Below are 7,610 nucleotides of genomic sequence, written 5' to 3'. Positions count from 1 at the left end.
CGACAGCTCCCCCGGCCTAGCGACAGCTCCCCCGGCCTAGCGACAGCCCCCCCGGCCTAGCGCTAGCTCCCCCGGCGCAGCGACAGCCCCCCCGGCCTAGCGCTAGCTCCCCCGGCGCAGCGACAGCCCCCCCGGCCTAGCGCTAGCTCCCCCGGCGCAGCGACAGCCCCCCCGGCCTAGCGCTAGCTCCCCCGGCGCAGCGGCAGCCCCCCCCGACCCATCACTTACCTGGGAGGCTTCTCGGGGCTGCTGGGCTGGGCTGGGCTGGGCTGGGCTGGGCTGGGCTGGTCTTCTCCGCTGGGCAGCTCCAGTTTCTGCACCTTCCTCTAACAGAGGATGGTGCAGAATGGCCGCTTCAGCGCGCTCCCGAGCAGTGACAGCTCGTCTGCGCATGCGCAGAAGAGCTGTAGCGGGGAGCACACTGAAGCGGCTCGTGCTGAATGGAGAAGACCGGACTGCGCAAGCGCGTCTAAAAAAGCAAGCTGCCAGCGAATTTAGACGGAACCATGGAGACGGGGACGCTAGCAACGGAGCAGGTAAGTGGAATAACTTCTGTATGGCTCATATTTAATGCACAATGTACATTACAAAGTGCATTAATATGGCCATACGGAAGTGTATACCCCCACTTGGTTTCGCGAGACCACCCCTTTAACATTGCGGAAAGGTCACGGATTCCGCGTCATCGTCTAGCGTCGGCGGGCCAAAATCTGAATTGCGCCTGTCCGAAGGCTCGCTGGCTGGCACATCTACAGCACAGATAAAAAGAAAACTAGAGGTACGCGGGGTCACCGGCTAGGCACATGGGCTGAATCCGGAATCTGACCTGTCGGTGTGCAGCCAGCCTAGAGGGCACTTGCCACCAACTTCTATCACCGCAGACCGATGGCAGCGCTGCAGTAGTGATCTCTGACCTAGGCTGCTTTCATATCTACATTGGAATCCGTCGGAGGTTCCATCACAGATCCGTCTCAAAGTACCGCAAGAATAAGCGCCACATGTAATGCTTTTTCTTCTGTCCAAAAGCCGGACGGAAAGCGGGAGGACCCCATTATAGTCAATGGGGTCTGTTCGGCGCTGTTCAGTTTCATCGGAAGTCGGGATTCCCCTTTCCTGCTCCCTAAATGAAGCACCGAGTGCAGGTGTGAAACCACCCTTGGGCCGCTTTCATACTACTGTTTTTTTTACCGCGTACCAGGGCTTATGTTCACGGGCGTATGCATAAAACCGTGTGGGTTTCCCGTGCCGTTTTACACATATGGAGTCCTTTCGCTCTGCTGGCGGAGACCGCATTTTGGCCGAGTGTGCACTGTGCATGTCTGAGAATCTGCTGGCACGGACATGCGCAGTGGGTTGTTTTTTTTTTTCACAATCGTTTCGAAATGCTGCCCTCTCGCAATGCCTGTGTACGGGCAGCGTTTCACTACGGAGCTCCGTATCATACGCAGAGAAGTAGTGCATGCTGCGTTTTATTTCTCTTCCGTATGTCCATGCTGGTGTGCATGCAAGAACGAAAGTCCCTTGACTTTTATTGCCTCTATTCATTGCGTATCACACACGCATGATGGGATATAAAAAGACGCCATGGACATTGACCCGCACACGCGTGAGTTTTGCGCAGATAATATGCTGGAAATAAATTTACCCGCAATAGTGCCTCCTACACAGTTGGTGAAATGCGTGCGCTACAGAAAAAAGCGACATACTGAATCTTAATGAAAACAAAGGTTTGGTACCATGTTAGCCAGTAGAGCAAAATATGATCATTCCCAGTAAGAGAACCAAGTAATCTTGTAGATATGATACCTTTTAATGGCTAACAAAAATACATGATATTATAGCGAGCTTCCAAACTTCTCAGGGGTCTTCTTGAGGCTTAAATGGAATAGATCCGAAGAGGCATGAATATTTATACACACCTATGACACACATATTTATGACAAGGCACAGACATGGATGGGATTGGTTTGCACTTCAAGTAATGCTGTAACAGAAACGTAAACATTTTTAACTAGACACTGGTAAGGGAGTGAGAGTTTATGGTCCCTGAATTAGTGTTGGGGGGGGGTCACCAGGCCAGAAGTGTATCTGTGCTATACAATTGTCACACCTCCCATTCACCCATAAATCCTCGTAAATAATTTAGCCCTCTATTGAACCTGTCAAAGTTGTTATAAATGTATATTCCCAAATTCTATGGCTTTGAGACTTGAAACCACCCTTTAATATCAGAACTCTCATATCTCCTATGTCATGTCCATGTTTAGAAAAGTGCTCGGCCACAGGTAATTCTGTCTTTCTCTGTTTAATTGTGTGGCTATGAGACCTCATCCTGGCTTTCAGTTTTTGCCCTGTTTCTCCAACATAAAGGCCCCCAACAGGACATTTACTGCACAGGATCAGGTACACAACATCCGACATGGAACATGTGACCGTCCCGGGGATCATATAGTCTTGCTGTGTATTGGGGATTTATGACCCCCTCCCCCCATCAGTAATTCAGGAGCCATAAACTGTCACTCCCTTATCAGTGTCTAGTTAAAAATGTTTGTATTTCTGTTGCAGTATTCCTGGCCTGGCGACCCCCCCAACAGTAATTCAGGGACCATAAAACTGTCACTCCCTTATCAGTGCCTAGTCAAAAAAGTTTTCTGTTCTGTTGCAGTATTCCTTGAAGTGCAAACCAATCACATCCATGTCTCTGCCTTGTCATAAGTATGTGTATTATAAGTGTGTATAAATATCCATGCCTCTTCAGATCTAGTCCATTTAAGCCTGAAGAAGAACCCTGCGTTGGTTCAGAAGCTCACTATAACATCATGTATTTTTGTTAGCAATTAAAAGGTATCATATCTACAAGATTCCGTGGTTTCTCTTGCTGGGAACAATCACTATATCCTGTATCTTGGCCTGCATGCTTCCCGTACGGCAGGCGCTGGCACACGTCATTGTGGGCGGCCGTAGGCTATCTTCATACAGAGAAGAGCGATATTGGGTCAAGAAACTCAGCCCAATGCCTCCCATCACTTCTGTTGAATTCTGATCCTCTTGTGCTATAGAGGATTGGGAATTTATTTCCCATTGATTTCAACGTGAAAAAATAGAACATGACACAATTGTTTTCCTCGCAGCATCGTTAGTCATCAATAATTATAAAACTATACCTGAACAGTAGATGTTTGAAAATTTCCCATGTTGCATGGTAATGAAGCAGAGCGGTTCGGCGGGCGTGCATGACCATCTCCTTGCTCCATGTTGTTCACAAAAATCCTCACCTCTAACACTCTCCGATGTGGATGATGTTGTGTCATTCACACACCGCTCTGAAGTCTCTTGCCTGCGCTGGGCTGCTGGCGTATGCGCAGATACGTTGCTCCGTTCATGCTATCCCAGAATGGCATTTATATCTAAGAATTTTTTTTTGTAGCTTGGGAAGAAATGGTGAATATCTTAGATAGACCCGATTGCTATTCACTAGCCTGACTAGGGGAAAAAGATATTGTTCCCTAGTCAAGAAGAACCGTCCGTGTGCATTAGAAGCTCAAGGTGAAATGGGGCTTTCACCTGCATATGTATTCCCACCAAAACTGCTGATCCAGAAGGGGCTCAATAAGCTGCTGCAGGACCAGGTTTCAATAATGTTGATAGCACTCCTTTGGCTGAAAAGGGTGTGTTTTACTTCCCGACTAAGAATATCCAAGGGGCTTTACTAGGAACTACCCTTAATTCCAAATATATTATCTCAGGAACGTCTATGCAGTTGCCTTGGCAGAATGATGTTTACAGCATGACTGTTGACAAAGTACTTTAAGGAATAAGATACTATCTGATTCAGTAATTGAGACTTCTTGGTTTGTCCTAAAAAATCCCCCACAAGCAACTGCCACATACAAACTATTACAACACTTGATTTGGATTCAACTGCTAGAGGTTGATCTATCACAGCCATTTAGTCTTGAGCACACCTTCCACTTGGGCTCCTGATTGAGCATAGATCACACTCCCAATGCAGTACAAACTCCCATACACCTCAAACTCTTGCTACCACCATCTCTGAAGAAGGCCAAGGGACCTGTGTATATATATATATATATATATATATATATATTGAAATTTCTCAGTCCCTGACTCAGCTTGCAGGACTGCCCTATTACTTGCATTTGTTCTTCCGTGCTGCCATCTGATCTGCTGCTTGAAGGGCCCATTTTTGGCCATCCAAAACGATCCATACAATCTTAAAACTACCTAATCCCTATAGTGCATTAATAGTGTTAGACTACCAATACACTATATCTGCTCTCTTATTCGCCTAAGAGAACAACGTGCATTAGTTAGATACAAAATTGCCATCTTGAATGGCCAAAAACTAGGACCAGGGCTGACAGATCGTACAGACGACAGAGAAGAGCAAGTAATAAATCTCCAGTTGTAGGACAGAATTTTGTCCCGAAACTATGGGGTCAAATCAACTCTAGTACTGAAAAGGAGACAGAGCTGAAAGTATTATCTTTCCGAGTTTCTTTCTTAGTAGCAGTTGCTTCAGTCAAGAGAGTCAGTGAACTTCAGGCATTTTCAGCCAGATTACCAGACATTAAATATTTCCCACACCATCTACAGATTCCTACTGTATCATGGTTTAAAATCCCATTTCTTTGGAGTAAAAAAAATCTCAAATCCTGAGGCACCTTCAGGGATCCAGAATACTCTAATTTGTAGAGAACTGAGAACTTTCGAAAAGACAATAACCTGATTATAGCATTTTTCTAGGACCCCACATGCGATTCTTTGAACAAACACAGCAGCACACATGCGTACGCTCCCACGAGTTTTGGCACACAGATCCGATCCTTAGAATCCTTAGAGTGCGTCCCTTCCAGGTTGATTCGCATTCCTTTTTCATAGCTCCAGTGGCGTCCTGGGTGTTTCTACAGCAGTGTGAGTTTGACAGAGTTGTATTTATGTATGACTCTGACGTTTTGTTCTAAAGCATATCTGTTTGAGAAAAGAGGAACTTTTGTCTGTTCCGACCTCCGAAACACATTGCAGTACCTTTATCCTGTGGCTACTCAGAATAAAATATGCTCTTAAAGGAAGCACCTTTTCTGGTGTAATTTTATTAAAGGCTGACCTGGATAAAGGGAGTGAGCAGGGAACTACCACGCTACATAGAAATAAATGTGTTGGTTTCTTAATTTCTAGACACACCATTGGTCTATTGGAGGGTGCATCCTGGGAGCTATATGTTGCTCTTTATTTCCTGTTGCTTAATTACATAGAGGTAGTAGGGATTGACTGGCTATTTAAACTTGAATGATTGCTGACACCTATTCCAAGTATGTTCTAAGGGGACGTACTTTACCAGTCTGTGTGCTGCTGTTTGGAATATATTTACGGTAAGTACAAATCTCGAGTTACTGCAAATCGGCATGTTTTTCAAATGAAAAGAATGCTTGGGCAGTCTTGAAAACCACCATTTGCAATAAACTGCAGTTAGGCTCTATCTTCACCTGCAAAATAGCTGTTTTGTTTTCCTGTGTCCTAGTGTTCGTGAAAAAGGTGTGAAGGGGAAAATTACCGTATATACTCGAGTGTTAGCCGGCCCGAGTATAAGCCGAGTCAATAACTTTTACCACAAAAAACTGGTAAAACTTATTGACTCGAGTATAAGCCTAGCTCTACTAGGTAAAGAAAAAGTGCAATACTCACCTCCCAGCCGGCATCTGTGTCCCCTGCATGATGGTCTTCCCGGCGGTGTGGCAAGCTGCTTGAGAATTCTCTCGCTGTCATCTCCCTGCTGGGCTTTGAATTCCCCGCCGTCAGCGCTGTGTAAATAAGTGCTGTGATTGGATCGAGCGCCAGCCAATCACAGCCAGCGCTCGATAAACCAATTACAGCCATTTAGTAATGTCATCCACTGAAGGCTGTGAATGATTGAGTGCCGGCTGTGATTTGATTGGCTCCCAGCTATTCAGTGATGTCATCCACTGAATAGCTGGGATTGGTTTATCAAGCACCGGCTGTGATTGGCTGGCGCTCAGTCCAATCACAGCGCTTACCTATACAGCATTGATGGCGGAGGAATTCAAAGCTGAGCAGGGAGATGACAGCGGGGAGAATTCTCAAGCAGCTTGCCACACTGCCAGGGAGACCATCGCGCTGGGACACAGACGCCGGCTGGGAGGGGAGTATTGTGGGGGTTTTTTTTTGTTTTTTTTTACCTCGAGGGGGGCTTTTTCAGCATAAAAAATGTGCTGAAAAACTAGGCTTATACTTCAGTATATATGGTAACTATCCTGGGTGGCAAAACTGGACATCAGAACTGGATGCAATTTTAATATTTTTCTTAAGGACCCCTTCTATTTATACCATTGGCCTGGGATACATATTTTATTCGCTTAAGCCTCTGAGATGTATACGTGTGTCATAGGGCGTGAGTATGGAGAGGGCTTGCGAGCTGTGTTAAACTATGAAAATCAACCCTCCACAGCCACAATTTGACCTAGTTCTTTAACTACTTGGATACTGTGATTAATGTTAGTCATGGTATCTAAGCCATCAGACAGAGGGGCTTTCCATTGGCTCCCCTACTATGTGATTGCGGGGTGTCATTGAGTTGCCATGGCAGCCCAGGGCCCAGTGAAGGCACCCTGGCCTGCCATGTATCAATGCCTGTTTCAGGGCTTGATAAGCTAACATTAAAGGGTACAAGCAATAAAGCAATCACATGTCCTTGGTGGGACTTTGAAAAAACCAAAAACATTAAATTACCACTAAAAACGTATTTTATTAAATATATTAAAAGACATAAACTGGGCACTACAAAGACAACACACAGCAACCAGGTACCTCCAGACACAGATTCGTTATAGGAGGATAAGGACCTGGAGTTATTTGATACTTGATAAGCGATAAAAAAAAAAAAAAAATGTTTTATGATAACAAACAAAAACACTCTACCCAAGATGGATTCAAAAAAGCAAAGGATAGTTCAATATAGGAGCCAAAAGAGCTGGTTTATTCTATGTGTAAACAAGGCAGGGTTACCATTTGGACTCTCACTTGTGATGGAACACTATCACTATCAGTGATCAGGACTCAGGCTCCAACAATTGAGCATCCTGAATTGTTATGGGTGTCGACAAGACAGGATCACCATCTAGGTATTCACTTATGATGATCAGTACTTGAGTAAGCCAGTACAAATACTCAGATCAGTACTAGAGTTGGTCAGTACTTATACTCTACGCGTTTCACCATTAATTTGTTGGATCATCAGGAGATACAGTACTTGAGTCATAGGTTCAAAGGTAGAGGGAATGAGAAATCCCCGAGAGAACATCAAACTAATATATAAAAAGCTGTATCTAAGATGAATACAGCAAAACTTGTGTAGTGATCAGGATAAATATCCTTATTATAGGAGAGTTCTATACTCTCAATTAGGGCATTAAGGTAACTCTTAGGGTTGGGGGCCTGCCAAAAGGTACCTCTAAACAAGGAAGCTTATCTTGTGTGCTAGCGGTTAATAGCTAGATGATATATGTAGGTACATAACGAGAGGTGTTTATTTCAAAGTATGCCCGTCAATACACGCACAGAGGTAGAGTAGA

The sequence above is a fragment of the Eleutherodactylus coqui genome, chromosome 1 (genome assembly GCF_035609145.1).
Source record: "Eleutherodactylus coqui strain aEleCoq1 chromosome 1, aEleCoq1.hap1, whole genome shotgun sequence".
NCBI classification, from domain to species: domain Eukaryota; kingdom Metazoa; phylum Chordata; class Amphibia; order Anura; family Eleutherodactylidae; genus Eleutherodactylus; species Eleutherodactylus coqui.
Note: the sequence above shows the minus strand (reverse complement) of the source record.